The following is an 18208-nucleotide window of genomic DNA, read 5'->3' as shown; positions in this document are numbered from 1 at the left end:
GTGGTCACCAAGAATATCCAAGGAAGAAATCCCAGAAAGACAGGCAGAAACAGACAAAGAGACAGGGAGAAAGACAGAGATAGAGATGAAGAGAGAAAACAGATGACAGAGAGAGGGAGAGAGAGAGAGGAGAGAGAGAGACAGAGACAGAGAGAGACCGAGAGAGAGAGAGAGAGAGAGAGAGAGAGAGAGAGAGAGAGAGAGAGAGAGAGAGACCAGGGACAAACTAACTGACAAATCTATATTTTAAAAAAGCAAAAGATCACTAGGCATCCAATTAGAGGTATCACCCAGGCAACATAAAATAATGTCAGGAATTTTGTGAGAAATTTGGATCAAGAACTATATTGATCTCATTGTCACATACAGACTTATGAGACTATAGATTTTGCTTATTAAGGCAAAACAGTTTTCCCATTCATAAGCAAGTTCATAAAGCACCCAGAAACCAAAAAGGCGGTTAGACATATGTGATCAAGGTAAAGAAGCAGACGCAAGTAGAACCACAATGGTCAACTCTGTTTCTCCATTTGCCTACAGACAGGACTACATTTGATCCCATCCCAGGAGGAAGAGAACTGATCTTATATCCAGGAAAAGAGAGCCCCAGATATACCTCAGCAAACCTATTTCCAGCTGTCAGGAAATTCTCCCTGAAGTCAAACCCAAATCCCCCAGATCTCACAGGAACCTTAGCACAATTTTTGCTTCTTGCCATCTGCACCAGCTTCCCCATGACCTGAGCTGAGCTGGTAAAGGGTACATCTCTCATCTCAGGGCACTGCACCTCAGAACCTAGGAGGTTTCAGCTAAAAATCATGGGACTCCAAGTGCCAGCAACAGCTTCCAAAGAACCTCTGTCTCTAAGAACATAGTGTGATTAAAGTTGGCTTATTAGTACAGACTTGACACCCTAATTGCTGTTTCATTTGTCACTCTGATCCCTGAGGGAGTGTTCCAAGAACACAGGAGCTGTTTGGGAAACAGTGAACCTGGAAACCTGGCTGAGTCTCTTTCTAGTTCTCTCCACCACCTCCTCCTCCAAGGATCAGGGCCCTCAGCCCTCTGCCCACAACTCCATAGTCCAGAATCTGCTCTTTGCCCTTTTCCTATAGTTATGCCAGCTGCTTTGCTCAGGGCAGTCTGAGCAGAGTCGCTCCAAGATTTCCCCAGACTGACAGAATTTGGAGGGAGAGGGGTCCATAATGGGAAAAGGATGGTGACTCATACCTAGCTCTTTTCAAGTCCCACGCAAGCACTTTCCCCATTCCTATACTCCAACTTTGTCTCATCCAATTTCAGTATTTAGCCCTCCCAACTTTAGGATGGAAAGACTGTCAGCTAAACCTTGATTCTGAAGAAGCTCGGGCTGACAATTGCAGAAGCTCTCCTACCTGTGGGCCATACCTGTGGCCCATTAGCCTTTGCGGGGGCCTGGCACAGCAGTTCCAGTCCCATAGTTTTAATGGGCCAGACTCATCCCGCAGACCTGAGAGTTTTTGGTCTCAGACCCTAAGAAGCTACAGCTCACAGGAAAGAAGAAATCCAACTGAGAGTGAGGGGGAGGAACGAGCAATTATCAACTCCCCTCTATAATCACCAAAGGCTTTCCATATCTTTCTCCTCGAGTTACCAGGCTGGCAAGAAAGCTTCACCAAATCTTCAGAGAGAGTGTTATCAGATCACCCCAGCCCTCTGACTGATGCAGAAAGCCATTGGGAGCCACATCCCACTCCGAAACTTCAATGCTGAAGGTTGAACAGGACTAATGCCTGATAACCCATCACAAAAGATGACTAATACTTTAGTGCATGTGTATATAGAACTCAGCCTTACAAAGGACCACCACTGTCCACTTGCCCTGGAAGAAGCAGGGTTTAGACCAGGCAGGGAGAAAATATTGTCAATCTCATCACTTCAACTACCTAGGCATCTCCCAAAACCAAGGAAAGTAGAAATTTGGTCTGGAAATTTTGATGTACTTCCTTCTTTGCAAAGACTATAAACATTTTACACAATGACAATCTTCAAACAGGAATCCCCTGGAAAGTCTTCCCACCAAGTCTCCCCAACTTTTACAATCCTGAGAAATGGGCTAGGATCATTCTCGTGCCCTAGTGTGATCTGAGCAGAGCCTGGTTTAATTGGAGCCCTCCCCTCCCCCCCCCCCCATCCGGACAAACGGACAGGTACGAGGCAATAGAAATCCCTGCTCAGCTCAATCTTACTGTAACTTTCTACCTTCAAAAAGCACAAGCAACAATCCGGACGCCTGGGAAACATTCAGACAAACCACAGCTTTTCTGCAGCTCAGGACTGCAGATGAGCTGTTGGGGTTTTTCTTTGTTTATTTGTTATTGTTGTTTTATAACCTGCCTACCCCTGCTGGTAACTTCCTGCCTGCAGGGATGGAGGCTGGGGAGGAGGAGGAGGAGGAGGAGGAGGAGGAGGAGGAGGAGGAGGAGGAGGAGGAGGAGGGGAGGAGGAGGAGGAGGAGGAGGAGGAGGAGGAGGGGAGGAGGAGGAGGAGGAGGAGGAGGAGGAGGAGGAGGAGGAGGAGGAGGAGGAGGAGGGGAGGAGGAGGAGGAGGAGGAGGGGAGGAGGAGGAGGAGGGGGGGAGGGGAGGAGGAGGAGGAGGAGGAGGGGAGGAGGAGGAGGAGGAGGAGGAGGAGGAGGGGAGGAGGAGGGGGGAGGGGAGGAGAGAAGAGAGGAGGAGGAGGGGGGGGAGGAGGAGGAGGAGGAGGAGGAGGAGGAGGAGGAGGAGGGGAGGAGGAGGAGGAGGAGGAGGGGAGGAGGAGGAGGAGGGGGGGAGGGGAGGAGGAGGAGGAGGAGGAGGGGAGGAGGAGGAGGAGGAGGAGGGGAGGAGGAGGAGGAGGAGGAAGGGGAGGAGGTGGAGGAGGAGGAAGGTTGAAAGTGCCATTTGCTTCCACCAGAGAATGTTTTAACTTACTGAAGTGAATAAAACTCCCAGCACTACCCTGGCAAACAGGTATACAATATCCATCTGTGTATTTTTGGAGAAGTGATAGGAATTATGCATTACACTAGCCTATCTCCTTTCTCCCCACCCCCACCCCCATGCAAAAAAAAGGCTAACCTCCTTGCTTTATGAATTTTTGTATGCAATGTGTACACTTTAGAAGGGATCGAAGCATGTCTAGCCCAACTGTGAGAGGGCTTTCTTAAATGACACATTTATTTTTCTGAGTAGCACTTCAAAGGGATGATCAAATTAATGACTAATAAAAAGCAAGTTCACATAATTTATGCCATTCTCAGTCTGTCTTTCAGAGTCCTACATTCTTTCTCTCATCAAGGGTTCCCCTATCCTCTGCAATGGAAGCATCCTGAATAGGTTTTCCTAGATCTAGATTCTAGAAGGCAGACTTCTCTCCCCCCCAAAGGGTTCTTGAATATATTTTAGGGTGTTTATGAACTTAGATAGGGGGAAATTACATCTTTTTCAATATAATTGGTTTCATATATAATTCTATGCATTTTACTTCATATAGTATTTTAAAACATTCTGAAAAGGGGTGAAGGCAGTCATCAAAGGAATCCATGATACACAAAAAGTTGAGACCTATCAAGAGCACCTCTTCTCTGAGGCTGGAGTCTTCTACAGCCTGGACTGAAGTCAACCTGAGGGGACTGAAGAATAGTGTCCTAGGGAAAAGAAAGGCTTGAGAACTGGAGAGGAAAGGGAGAAGTGTTATTTTTTTAATTTTAAAAGTTGTTTAATGAAAAAAAAAAGAAACATTCAGAAGCATTCTTATAATATTTCCCAACCTGAGTCACAGGCATAATGAGGATTATCACACTGACTGTCTACACCTTCCATAATGTTTGTCCTTCATTTCAAAGAAGGCCATGACATCAGGGAGGTGATGCCATGACAAGCATGTGAATTGGATTTGAGTGAGGGGTTGCTGTGCTAAGTCACCAGTCTCACTTTCTCCTCCAGAGTCATCTGGTTCCAGTGGCCAAATATGGATCAGGACGACTGGAGATGGAGCTGGATGCAGAGCAATCAGGGTTAAATGACTTGCCCAAGGTCACACAGCTAAGTGTCAAGGGTCTGAGACCAAATTCAAACTCCCATCCTCCTAAATTGAAGGCCAGTGCTCTATCCACTCCATCATCTAGCTGTACCTTCCACAAAAAGGCCAGCAGCCTCTGGTCTATCCCTTACAACTAACTCCTCAGATTACTGCCTAATGTTTCCCTTTCCACCTCATATAGATAAGGGTGGCAGAAATTACTGGGGCAGGAGATTTTCAATCCAAGTATTCCCAAATGTGTTAATATTCTGAAGTTTGCCTTGTTGTGGCTATGACCTTGGTTGGGAGAAATATTATTCCATTGAACACTTCTGTTTTTATCATTAAACAGAACTTTTAAAGTGAAAAATATATATATATGTATATATATACATATATATATATATATATATATATACACACACACATATAGATTCCAAAAGATTACAAGGGAAAAAAGATTACAAGATTACAAGGGAAAAAACAATTATAACAAAACAACAACAAACCAGGAATCCAGTGAAGGCTTGAGAAATATTTCAAGACCTATATTTTTAAAAAATGATTTTTAGTGTTGTATAGTGAGGTACTGATCAACTATTGCACTGAATTCTAATTTTAAAAAATCTTTAACCCTTTGATGAATTGCATCATGGAGTAGTGGAGAGACCCCTTCTGTTCAGGAGGCTCTATCTATAGCTTCTGACCCCCAGAAAGTCACTTATCCTCCCTAAGCCTCAGTTTTTCCATCTATAAAATGGTGATAGTGGTATCTTCCCTCGAGGTACTATAAAGATAAAATGAACACTGAAATGAGTTCAAATATGGACCACACTTAGCAACCTTGAAGCATTATTGAAATGCTTGCTATTATTATAATTTGAAATGTACAATTTCCTTCTTCAAACCTATGATACTATTATTAGAAATTAAAATAACAGACAAAATAGCCGCAGTTAATTTTGAGATGGGACATTTCTGTGGCACAAAAGAAAGATGGTTATCCCAGCCTACATTTCCATTACAAATCCCTTTTCTTTTCAGCAGCACCTTAATCACCATCCTCAACAGTGCAGACTCCACAGAGACATGCTTCCTCCCACCTTCCCCTTCTTCCTTCCCTCCTTTAGAGTCTTCCAGTTCTGAAAATTGTCAGGATAATGGAGAGGGAGCGACGTGTCCTCACAAAGCAACAGCTTTCAAACCAAGGAGCCTGGGCAGCCACCCCCCTGTTCCTCATCACACACACACACACACACACACACACACACACACACACACACTCTCAGTTGTGCTTTCCCCAGTTCCAATCAACTAGATCATTGTCATACACACACATCTCATCGCCCGCTTCACCACCCACCATGTTTCTATCTCTTAGTGCAAACTGGTTAACTACAGTGAGTACCAGTTATATTTCCCATGCTGGTTGGAAATTGGGAGGTGTCCCAGGTTTGGGTTCTAGATTTGTTACCACTAATCCTTAGTAGTTATACAACTCAGGTCATCTACAAACTCTCTAAGCCTCAGTTGCCTTACCTTAAATTTGGGAATAACAAATAAATATAGAAATAATGACAGCATTTATCTGGTACATTATTTGCATGTATTAGCTTATTTGATTTTTTCAGTAATCCTATAAGGTAGCTACTATTATTATCTCCATTTTTATGGACAAGGAAACTGAGACTGAGAGATTAGGTGACTTGTTGTAGGTTTAATTAATTGTCTGAGGGAAGATTTAAACTTTTTTTTCTAACTCCAAGACCTATCTTCTAGACCATCTTAGCTGACTAATACTTTATTTGCCAGAGAGATGGAATAAATGCTCTCTTAAGGCACTTTGCAGCCATAAAATCTGTGCTTCCTATAGTTTTCTTAAATCCATACCATCATAGGCTCCAAAGGTAGGAATCACTACTCTTTCAGAACAAATTACCAACCACCATTGGTTCTACCCATCACATTTTTGTCTGCTTCAGAACTTTGGGTTTTCTAAATCAGAGCATTCATCTAAGGCAAAGAATAGACTAAAAACATTCTATTCCCTTTTTATACACACTCACTCTCTTCAGGAACCTGGAATATCCCCCAGACAGAAGGCTCTATGGTCTGTTTGTCACATTCTTCCAAGAAACAAAGAAAAGTCAAAGTTAACTGCCAGCCTGCCACCATGCTGCTTAGGGACTGAATCAGCCTCTAGTGATTTCGAAACCTCCCAGGGGAGAGAACTGGGCAACATAAATAGAGTATATGGCTGTAAGCTGATGCTGAAAAACATATCTGAGAGAATAAATAAGAACAGATGACAAAGATAATAATGGTGGTGTTTAGTCATGTCCGACTTTTCATGACCCCATTGGGGTTTTCTTGGTAAAGATCCTGGTGTGATTTGCCATTTCCTTCTCCATCCATTTTACAGATGAGGAAACTGAGGCAAACAGGGTTAGGTGAGTTGCCTAAGGTCATCCAATTAGTAAGTGCCTGTGATCACATTTGAACTCAGGTCCTCCTGACTCCAGGTGTCCACTATGCCACCCAAAAAGATAACAATAATTCATACTTAAATAATCTCTCATAGAGATTTAATCAATATTAAGCATTTTCTTCAAACCAATTTATTTGCAAACTATATGAAAAATACTGTGCTAGCCACAAGGGATACAAAATAAAAATGAAATGATTAAAGAATCCCAAAGCTAGAAATCATATAGTCCAATTTCTTTTTATAGAAAAGGAAACTGGTTAAGCTAAATGACATCCAAGGTCAGACATATAAGTAGCAGTCAGGATTTGAACTCACATCCTTTGAAACCCAATCCAGTGTTCTTCCCACTGTATTATATGACTTCCCTGACCTCAGGTAGTTCATATTCTTTTAAAGTAATGCATCCTGTACACAGGACAAGAGACAGTGATTTCATTGGTTTCAGGAACTTCCCCAATGAAGTTTAGTATCATCTCTCCAACTGGTAATTTTAGGGAGTTGCCTAGAGACCTGAGTGGCTAATTGGTGCCTAGAGAATTAAGTGACCCACATGGCCAGTATGTGCTATGTAAGAGGAAGAAAGAAAGAAAATTTATTAAACACTTACTATCTGCTAGCACCATGTTAAACACTTTACAAACATGAGATCATCTGGTCCTTCCAACAACCCTGGGAGGGAGGTGCTATCATTCTCATCTTAAAGTTGAGGAAATTTAAGTAGTTTATATGACTCGTCCAGGACTATACAGTTAGTAAGGTTGGATTTAAACTCAAGTCTTCCTAACTCCAGGTCCAATATTCCAGCTATCTAGATACCTCTAGGCTCTGGGATTCAGGGAACTGACATCATCTTCCTTCTAAATATGGGGAAACCAAGTGAGACTCAGAGATTTGTCCAGATTCACCAGACTCTGAGGTACTGGAGCTGGGGTTCAAAGACATTTCTCCTCTAGTGCTGATATCTAAAGGAGAGTGAAACAGGCAGGGATGGGAAGAATAAACAGAATAAACTAAAAGTTAGACACCCAGAAAGTCAATCCAGGTGATAGATGAAGAGAAATCAGACATGTCTTCAAGTTATGGCATTTATCTCCAAGGAATTTCCTTCTAGAACATGTAAACAGAGACCAGGGATGTTATGGGACTCAAATGAGATAATGGATGTAAAACACTTTGCTAACCTTAACTTTTGCAAATGCTAGTTATCATTACAATTATTAGCCTACAGTTACCAGACCTCTAATGTGGTGATGGCATCAGTCATTCTCTGAATCTTCTTTTTTTTACCTTTATATATTTGTTTATTTTTTATTTTTTGTACAAATGATGTTTTTTATGTATTACTAAAATATTCTTGTTTAAGAGTAAACATAATACCCCCCCAAAAATAGACCCTCATGAGTAATAAAGTAAAAGAAAGAGAAAAGAAATTAAAATTAAAATTTTTTTTAAAATGTGCTTCAGTCTGTGTTCCAACACCACCAGCTCTATTGTGGGTGGATAACATTCTTTATGATAAATCCATCACAAAAGCTACTTCCATATTTTTTCACTGTTGCCATTGCTATTCGTAACTCCCTCCATTCATACCTCCCCACTATCATATACTATATTTTCTCTCCTTTCACTCTGTCCTTCTTCTTAAATGTGTTAGGGTAGCTGAGTGGCGCAATAGACTGATCACTGGTCCTGGGGCCAAGAGGCTCTGAGCCCACATACCATCCCTTAGGCCCAGCAACAACCCAGCCCTGTGGTCCCGGACAGGCCATCCAATCCCAGCCCCTTACAAGAAGTAAAAAAGAAAATGTGTTATATCTTACCACTCTCCCCCATGGTCCACCCTCTCCTCCATCACTCACATCCCCCCCACTTCCCCCTGTCCCACTTCTCTCCTTCCTACTCTAGATGTCTATACCCCATTGAGTATATACGCTGTTTCCTCTCTGAGCTATCTCTGATGAGAGCGAAGGTTCCCTCATTCCCCCTCATCTTCCCCCCTTCTAAATCATTGCAATAATTCATTGCAATAATAAAAAAATCTTATTATATGAAATATCTTAGTCTATTCTACTTCTCCTTTCTCTTACTCGCATTACATTTCCCTTTTAGCCATTGACTCCATTTTTACAATACATTATATCTTCAAATTCAGCTCTCTCCTGTGCTTCATCTATAAAAGCTCTTTCTACCTGCTCTATTAAATGAGAAGTTTCATATGAGTATTATCAGTATCATTTTTCTATGCAGGAATACATGTAGGTCATCATCATTAAGTCCCTTATATTTTACCCTTCTCTTCTACTCTCTATGCTTCACCAGAGTCCTGTATTTGAAGGTCAGACTTTCTGTTCAGCTCTGGTTGTTTCAACAGGAATAATTGAAATTTCTCTGGTTCATTGGAAGTCCATCTTTTCCCCTGGAAGAGGATGTTCAGTTTTTCTGGGTAGTTGATTCTCTGTTACATTCTGAGCTCTTTTGCCTTCTGGAATATTATATTCCAAGCCCTATGAGCCCTTAATGTAGTTGCTGCTAAGTCCTGTATGATCCTGACTGCAGCTCCATGATATTTGAATTGTGTCCTTCCGGCTGTTTGTAATATTTTCTCTTTGACTTGGGGGTTCTGGAACTTGGCTACACTATTCCTGGGGGGGTTGTTTTTTTTGGATCTCTTTCTGGGGGAGATCAGTGGATTCTCTCAATTTCTATTTTGCCCTCTGCTTCTAGGATATCTGGGCAATTTTCCTGTAGGAATTCTTTAAAAATGAGGTCAAGGCTCTTTTTCTGATCATGACTTTCAGGTATCCCAATAATTTTTAAGTTATCTTTCCTGAATCTGTTTTCCAGATCAGTTTTTTCAATGATATGTTTCACATTTTCTTCTAATTTTTCATTCTTTTGGTTTTAAAGTATTGTCTTGACTTCTTGTAAAGTCAGCAGCTTCTTTTATCTCCATTCTAGATCTGAAGGATTTGTTTTCCTCAGAGAGCTTTCTTATCTCTTTTTCCATCTGGCTAATTCTGCTTTTTAAAGCATTCTTTCCCTCAATAACTTTTTGAACTGTTTTATCCATTTGACCTATGCTGGTTTTTAACATGTTATTTTCTTCAACATATTTTTGGAACTCCTTGTCTAAGCTGCTGACTTCTTTTTCATGTTTTTCCCATTGCTCTCATTTCTTTTCCCAATTTTTCTTTTATTCCCCTCACTTGATTTTCAAAATCTTTTTTGAGCTCTATCATAGCCTGAGCCCAATTTCCATTATTCTTGGAGTCTTTAGAATGCAGAAGCTTGTCCTTGTCCTTCCTCATCTTCAGATTGAGTATTTTGATTCTTCTTGGGATCATAGACAATGTATTTCTCAATGGCATTTCTCTTTTTTCTCTGTTTACTCATTTCCCCCAGCCTATGCCTGGTTTTGGGGTGCTTCCTGAACTTTTGAGTATTATTGGGACACCCCCCCACAAGGATCTCAATGTGTGAGGTTCTGTCTTCCCTCCTGGTCTGTGAATGACCATAAGCGCACCCCTTTGCCACAGGGCTGAGGTGGGGGGGGGGACCCTGCTGTTCTATGGGGAGGCCTAGACTGCAATCTGGATCTGAATGTGGTCAGAACCCCAGAGTCCTGTTCCAGGTATAGAGGACAGAGCTCTACTCCCCGACTTTTGGTAGGCTGAGCACTCAAGGTTCACTTGCCTGGGGGCTCCTGCTTACAGGCTCCACCTGCTTCCATTTCCTGGATCTGGCGAGGTTACCACTTGCTGAGTGCCTTAAGGGCTGGGCTTCACATGCCTGCTCTGGCAGAGGTTCCCCACTGATCTTCCAAGTTGTGCCTGGTGCTCCCTGGGGTATAGGTCAGGAAACTACCCCTGCTGCTGGGAGCCACAGCTCCCAGGTGCCCTGGGGCTGCCTCCGGGAGGCTGAAGTTCCTTCACTTTGGTGGGTCACCCCTCTAACCCCATGGAGTGGAGCGTTTCCATTATTTTCCAGGTTACCTTGGTCTGGAGAATTGCCTCACTGGATCCCTCTGTGGGTTCTGTCTCTCAAAATTTTAGTTAGAGTCATGATTTTATGATTTTTTGGAATATTATGAAGAGAGCACCTAAGAGAGGCTGTTCTCTTGTCATCATCTTGGCTCCGCCCCCTCTCTGAATCTTCTAAAGCAAGTTGTTCTACTGAGTTCCATCAATGTTTATAAAGCAATACAAAAGCGTGGTAATAAATATTTAACAACCAGGCTAGGGAAAGTGGGAGGTGGGGAAGAGAGGGATTATGTACACACATTTTTTCAATTTCACTTGCATTATTGTTGTCGTTATTTAGTTGTGCCCAGCTCTTCCAGACCCCATCTGGGCTTTCTTAGTAAAGTTTCTAGCCCAGAGTGATTTGCTATTTTTTGCCTTCAACTCATTTTACAGCAAAACAGGGTTAAGTGACTTAACCAGAGTCCCACAAGTAACATCTGATGTCACATTTGAACTCAGATTCTACTCGAGTCCATAGCCATCAATCTGTTCACTGTGCTACCTAGCTGCCACCTTCTGCATTAACAGCTACTTAAGTCTAGACAAAACATTAATCAAGCCTTGATTTATAATAATTCTCATTTCTGAATTGCAAATGTTCACATAGGATGGTTGGAACTGGATATGTAATGATAAGCCTCATAACTAGGATTACCTTCCCTCAAGTTCTATTTGTGATCAGCTATGCAAGTCTGCAAATCATTTAAACTCTAGTCAATTAACACAATTATTTGCAGAAAAGATGCTATCTTGCCTTGGTAAAGGGAATTTGTTCACCTGAAAGTTCCTCATACCAATGAAACTGGTCCTTAACCCTCCCTAACTTCTTTCTAAGGCTGTGTGGGAGCTTGCTCACCTTGCTACTTTCTGCCTCTTAAAGCTAAATTTGGGAACTCAACAGGTTTTGTAACTTGGGTAATTGGATCTGGGGCTTCTCTTCTCATGCCCATGTTCCTGGAATTCAGTCTCTTTTTCCTCTCACTACCATTTCTCCAGTGATTACCACAACCTAGCACATTCTTAGTACATTATTTAAAGTACACAAACTACTTCAAAGCAATCTCAAAGTACCAATTTTTATACTCAAGGGCACTGACTCAGGTTAGTTATTCAATCCAACTTGTTACAAGGTCAAAGGGAGTTCAGACTTTCCTAGTCCATTGTTAAGCCCCTTTTTGAACCAATTAATTCCAGTCCAAGATCTTGGCTAATTTTTTCCATACCAATGTTCCCAGGGATCCAATTTAGAAACATCACTGGATACTGCTCACAAAGTTTCACAGCTTACCATTTTTCAGTACTTTCATGGACAGCTCCTTTGAGGATGTTGGTCTTCTGTCTCAAAATTTCTCAATCCACTGCCCCATCTAGCATCACAATCAATATTAATCATTCATACTTCTTTCTATCTTTTTTGTCTTAACTTTTATTGGCATCTTTTGGGTTAAATTACCTTCATTTCCATATACAATACTCCCAGTGAACCATGAACAAATAACAAATGAAGGGAGAATAAGGAAGGAATGAGGAGGAAAAAGCAGGTCACTGATACTAACCAGCATATCAACCGTGTCTGTCCCACAATAGTCCTTCACCTCTGCATAATTAATAAATTAATAGACATTTATCAAGGGCCTACATGTGCCAAACACTGGAGATACAAAAAAGAGGTAAAAGACTGTCCCTGCCCATGAGAAACTTACAATCTAATGAGGGAGACAGCATGAAAACAAATATATACAAAGCAAGCTGATTACAGAAGAATAAAAAGTAATTAGCAGAGTAAAGGCACTGGAATCAAGAGGGGTTGATTTTATTTAGTAGTGGATAGAGTACTGAGCCAGGATTCATCTTTCTGAGGCCAAATCTGGCTATGTGTCCTTGGGCAAGTCTCCTGAACTTGTTTGCCTCATTTTTATCACCTGTAAAATGAGCTTGAGAAGGAAATGCAAAACAACTCCAATATCTTTTCCAAGAAAGAGTCAGGTGAAACTGAAATGACTGAACAAAACAAATTTCAATAATCTCAGATAGGAACCTTTCCCAAGGCAGTTAAAATTAGTTCAGTATGTTAGAAGCCACCTGCAAGGCAGTTCCCTAGGGTTTCTGGAGCTCCTGCTCAAAAATCTTAAAATATTATTTTATATTTTTCATGTCCAAAGCCCCCCATTCCCCCAAACTGGGTCCCAGATAAGACTCTCTAGGGACAGAGTCTACAAGAACTATATCTGCCCCACAACTTCCTTGCTTACAGCAATCCTCATGGCAGTTGCAGGGTGTGGGTGGAGTGGAGTAGGGGGAATGGAAGACTTCAATTCCCAAAACCTCAAAGCCAAGTTGAAGTCTTTTGGCTTCCAGGAAGCCTTCCATGTCTATCCCAACCCACAGTGCTCTCCCCTTTGAACTTCTAAGACCATGTAGTTCCCACTTATTTGACAATTAAATAACTATTCAATTTCACAAACTTTATTATGGGTTTAATTTGTAAAATTACTTTTCCTTCTAAATTGAGATAGATGCAAGCATTGGATATGCTGTTTTGAGTTTTGCTGTTTCCCCCAGTACCTAGCTTAATAAATGCTTGTTGATTTTTTGCTTAAACAATTATTCCTGGGCTGTTTTATACTGTCATCTCTGATAGGGTATAGATGTGCATATAGGTATATGTGTATGTATGCATATATCATAGTAAAATTTTATATATATATATATATATATATATACCACCTATGTGGTGTTATCATTCATGTAACTTTGTACAGTATGTGCTCCCTTGTTTAAGCTGATTTCCCTCAGAGGCTCCTGCCTAGCCATCTCTAACTCCAACTTGTCTATCTCTGGGAATGTAGTCAGCTTTGAATTATCTGGGATCCAATATCAGATACCATAGAGGCTCCACCAGGACAGCATGAGCTTAATTTGGTTCTCCTAGACTATAATTTCCAGGAACATAGGCATGAGAAGAGAAGCCCCAGATACAATTACCCAATGTTTCTATCCTAATTCATTCTTTCAAACATTGCCATTTATCCATTTGTTGATCCAGTTCAATCTGCTATTTTATTTTTTTCTCTTTCTTTTTAGAAATTTATTTTTCCAATTACATTTACAGATTATTTTCAACATTCAATTTTGTAAAGTTTTCTCCCTCCCCCCTTTCCGTCCCCTCACCCAAGGCTAGTAAGTAATTTGATAAAGGTTATGCATGTACAATCATGTTAAATATATTTCCATATTGTTATACTGTGAAAAAAAAGAATCAGGAAAAAAGGGAAAACCATGAGAAAGGAAAAGTAAAAAATAAAATTAAAAAGGTGAAGGTAGTACACTTTGATTTGCATTCAGATTCCATAGTTCTTTCTCAGCATATGGATGCCATTTTCCAAGGCAGTCAATCTGCTATTTTATGGATGAATAATAACATTTATTAAGCACTTACTATGGCTATAGGCCCTGTGCTGATCCAGATTATTAGAGTAATACATATCAGTCAGCTTAAATCTAAGGCAATTCTGTAGGGAAGAAATGAAAAACATTTGGTTGGAATTCCCTCATTGGTCAAATTAAATATTAAAATGTTACAAGAACTGCAGCAACTGAATGACTAGGATGAGTATTGAGAATATTTCAGATCTGATACATTTTCCCAATACTCTCTACAACTAAATTATAAAAAGTTTGAGGACAGGGCCATGTCCTGAACCTCTTTGCACAAACACCATTCTCCTTCCCCCAACCCTACTCAACATAGAATTAGGTACACAGTTGCCTCAAAATAAATGTTATCCTCCTTGCTTCATCATTGCACAGTGGTCACCAATGAGACCCTAAAAATAAGGATCCATTAGCCAAATACTCTTCTGTGAGTTGTGAAGCCCATTGAGTGAAGTCAAAGTTATTTCATTCCCAGACACATTCTTCCTTCTATGCCTTAAAAAGATCATACAGATAACTGAGCTATCAGGATGTGAGTGAACCACCAGAAAGATAGTTTGAATGAAAGAATTTTGGGCTGTCAATCAAGAAATCTTGATTTCTAGTTCTGGCTCTGCCATCCATTAACTATCAGACCTTAGATAAATCATTTTATCTTCCTTGGTTTCGGTTCCCTGATTTGTAAAACAAGGGAGTTCAACTAAATTATCTCAATGGTCCTTCTCACTTTTAGTATTTCATTATTCTATGAAAATATTTAAAGTGGGGCTTCCCATTATTCATTCATTTATCCAACAAATATTTATTCCCTTAACTTGGACCTTTTGCTCCCCCTTTCTCAGTGCCTAACTTTCTGACTGTAAGGACAAAGGAAATGCTCTGAACTGAGGACTATGTGTGCCATTCCTCCACCAAAGGACTCAATCCAAAAGACAACACTCAGAACTTAAAGCTACCCTCAGAATTTAAAATACTCTAGGGTCTGGAGTTTCTCTTTCCTTAATGATTTCCACATGCTGGATGGTAGGTGGATGGAGGGAGAGAGAGAGAGAGAGAGAGAGAGAGACAGAGACAGAGACAGAGACAGAGACAGAGAGAGACAGAGAGAGGAGAGAGACAGAGAAAGACAGAGACAGATATAAAGACAGAAAGACAGAGACAGAGAGATATGAAACAGAATCTGTCCTCTATCAAGTCATTTAACTATTCTGGGTCTCAATTTCCTCATCTGTTCAATGACATATTCAACTCCTCATTGGACAGATGAAAAAACTGAGGTCTGGAGTGATTAACTGATTTGATAGGAAGTTGGATTAGATGAGCTCTGAGGTCACTTCCAGTTTCAGTGATCTTGGAATGCACTCTTTTCTTACCTCTATTTATCATACTTCAAGGGTCCACTCAGATCCCTCATTCTTGTGGACCTACCAATTATTAATATTCCCTGGTCCTCACATAACTTTGCAAGCATTTATATGTGTATTCTCCCAAGAGACTATAACTCATAGGAAGCAAATACATTTTAATTTCTGTCTTTGTATTCCACTACATAGAATTAAGTGGAATGGGAAGAAATGATTCTAATTCTACTCATGGTACTGTTCTATCTATAGATGGAAATATAATTCCTTATAAATCTATCATTGACTACATATTTTGATATTACTAAAGAAATGGGGATGAATGCTGATTTGGGATATACACACACACACACACACACACACACACACACATTTATCCATGTGTTCACATGAGTTTATACATATGTACCTTCCATTAAAGTCTTCTTCCAATTCTTCATATAGTTTAGAGGTGACATTTGGTTGTCAAAGAATACAATCTTTGGCATGTACTATCAAGCTAGAAAAACTTAAAGAATGAATCCAATGATAGACTGCATGTGGACAAACCCAGATAAATTTGGAGAGATTTATTTCCAAAATGCCAGGTGGTAAATTTTTTGTCAGAGTAGTTCATAAAGTTTTTCTGCTATTATGTGTATCTACTTTGGTAGAATACTCACATCAGTAAAATACCCTTTAGAGTATTGGTGTATATATGCATATATGTGTATACACACACACACACACACACACACACACACAGAGTACATGTTTTGATACTTTCAAAGATCTCTAATTCCATCAGTGTGGGACTTGCTTTCCTGCTATAAGCCTTGCCAAATAATGAAACCAGAAGCAATAAACTCAAAAGATATTGATGAATTATGAAATTATACATGTGTAAATAGATGAGAGAGGAAAGGAGAGAAAAGGATAGAAAAAGATATTAAGAAGAGAGAAGAGTAAGGGGGAAAGGGAAGATAGGAGACTTATTTAAGAAGTAGAAAGTTTAATGAAATCTAAACATATGGATTACTAGGTATATAACTGAGAAAGTCACATCTTCTCTTGGCCTCAGTTGCTTCATTTGCAAAAAATAAGAATAACAACTTGTGTCACCAAACTAATGGGATGGTTATGCAGAAAATACTTTAAATACCTGAAGGCACCTCATAGAAGTGAGCTGTTATTATACATACATATATATATATATTTTATATATATATATATATATATATATATATATACTTTCTATAAATAAGATGAAATGAAGTCATTTTCAAAGAGATCTATACTCAAACTTGAACATCTATCCTGGATGTTGCTTAGGAAAAGGCAGTTTCTTTATTTTTTAAGTTGCTCTCAGATTGACAAAGTGAGTTGCTGAGATCAGTGGAAAAACTAGGAATTAAACCCAGATTCCTTGGCTTCCATGTCTGAGATTTTATTTCAGAACACTAAAATTGGGGACTAGTACTTGAAAGACACTGAGAAAATCCTAAGGCAAGGGGTAAGAGTGGTAATCTCAGTGTTCTCTTGTTCTAAAATTTACCTGCTTCTCCTATCTCCCATCTGTCAGGAGACACACAACAATGTTGGTTAGAATTTCAGATCCCAGTGAAAACTATATTTAGCATTGAATTATACCACTGATAGTGAGCCACAGTAGGAAGAACACTCAATTTGAAGTCAGGAGTCAGGAGATCTGAGTTTGAATCTTACTTCTATCATTGATCTCAGGTTGTCACTTAATTTTTTTCAAGTCTAAGTTTCCTCCACTATAATATCGGATTAATTATACTTTTTTTTGCTGTTTCTTTACCAAGGTTATCTCTGAGTGTTTCAATTAATATAATCACAGAGGGCCCAGAAAGATCAGTTGAATCAATGGATCCCAACTCTAAAGCAGGACTAAACAAGTCTTTAATCTATATGAAAGGAATAAAGTGCTTTGATCATTGTATAACTACAGATGAAATAATACAGGAAATATCTTGTGACTGACAGAAAGGATCAGACACAACTCTGATACTTTCCATAAAACAGTAAATCTGTTTGGAATCATACAGTCAAACAATAAATAATTCCATCAAATGAAACAATCAAATGTGGGAAGACCCCAATCCCAGGAACACTTTAGGAGACAAATACTTATGCCTGTATCAAAGGGCAGTAGAGGGTGGAGGAGGGGAAGAGTAAGCCCAGAGGGCATATGGCACACTCTCCTTCTCCATCTTCTCCACTATCCATATTATCTGTAAGAGAGTACCTGCTGCCCTGGGAGTAGAGAGAGAAACACCAAGGACAAACATGGACAGAAGATACAGAAAGAGAGACACCTAAGGGAAGAAGTAGCTTAAGGACTCTGACACAGAGCAGTCAGCTATGAAACCTAAAAAGAAGGTACCAACTCTCAGAACTCAACAAAATTTATATTTAGAAGGAATCTCAAAATACTACAAATAAGGTAGGAAAGGACTTGTCTTCTATACAAGTACCTACAATTTTATTATCAATGAGCCCACTCTCCCCAGATCCTTTATATATTCAAAAGAAGGGTGCCCTACAAGAGTGGATGGAATGTTTTATTCTGTTCTCACAAAATAGTTCAGTAAAGTCTTTCCTATAACTAACCTATACTACTGACTTTTCTTAAAAGCTCATTAAGATTTTCAAGCACACTGGTAGGGGCTCATGGTAATAGAAATCCAGCCCCTTAGGGTTACCACTAGAATCTTAAGAGAATAGCAGCAGTTGCTCCCAGGGACACAGACAGTCAATTTGAAGCTTTGTATAAAAGAAAATGCTCCTCTATACTAGTGTAAATTGGGATTTTTAACCTAAAAAGAGTTTCATAAAATAGTGGTTAGAATCATTTTGC

This window comes from Macrotis lagotis, chromosome 1 (assembly GCF_037893015.1).
Source record: "Macrotis lagotis isolate mMagLag1 chromosome 1, bilby.v1.9.chrom.fasta, whole genome shotgun sequence".
Lineage (NCBI taxonomy): Eukaryota > Metazoa > Chordata > Mammalia > Peramelemorphia > Peramelidae > Macrotis > Macrotis lagotis.
The sequence above is the reverse complement of the archived record's forward strand: the minus strand, read 5'-3'. Positions refer to the sequence as shown.